This window comes from Galeopterus variegatus, unplaced genomic scaffold (assembly GCF_000696425.1).
Source record: "Galeopterus variegatus unplaced genomic scaffold, G_variegatus-3.0.2 Scaffold6710, whole genome shotgun sequence".
NCBI classification, from domain to species: Eukaryota; Metazoa; Chordata; class Mammalia; order Dermoptera; family Cynocephalidae; genus Galeopterus; species Galeopterus variegatus.
The window spans coordinates 92,861-93,379 of NW_007732821.1; positions in this window are offsets into that span (position 1 = coordinate 92,861).

A 519-nucleotide genomic window follows, 5' to 3' on the forward strand; every position below is an offset into this window, starting at 1 on the left:
CGCCTGTCTTCCCCATTACCCATCTTCAGAAGTTAGAGTTCTGACAGCACAATGCTCAGCAGAAGCGTCAGATTAGTTGGACTTCGTTACAGAGGATGGTGGCCTGACCATTGGCCTCACAGATGTCCACGTCCTAATCCCCATGTGGTAGACAGAATAATGTCCCCAAAGTTGTGCATGTCTTAATACTTGGAACATATGAATATGTGGCTTTACACGGCAAAGGAGACTTTGCAGATGAGATTCAGTTGAAGATCCTGAGATGGGAGATTGTTCTGGATTATCTGGGCAGGTCCAGTGTCATCACAGTGTCTTTATAGGAGGGGGACAGGAAGATTTTAATACAGAAGAAGAGTAGGTGACATGGAGAAGGAAATAGGTGGAGAAAAGGAGACTCGATGTGGGGCCCTAGGCCAAGGCCTGCTGTAGCTTCCAGAGGCTGGAGAGAGGAGGAAACCCATTCTCCCTGGAGCCTTGAAAGAACCAGCCCTGTGACACCTTTTGTGGATTTCTGACCTC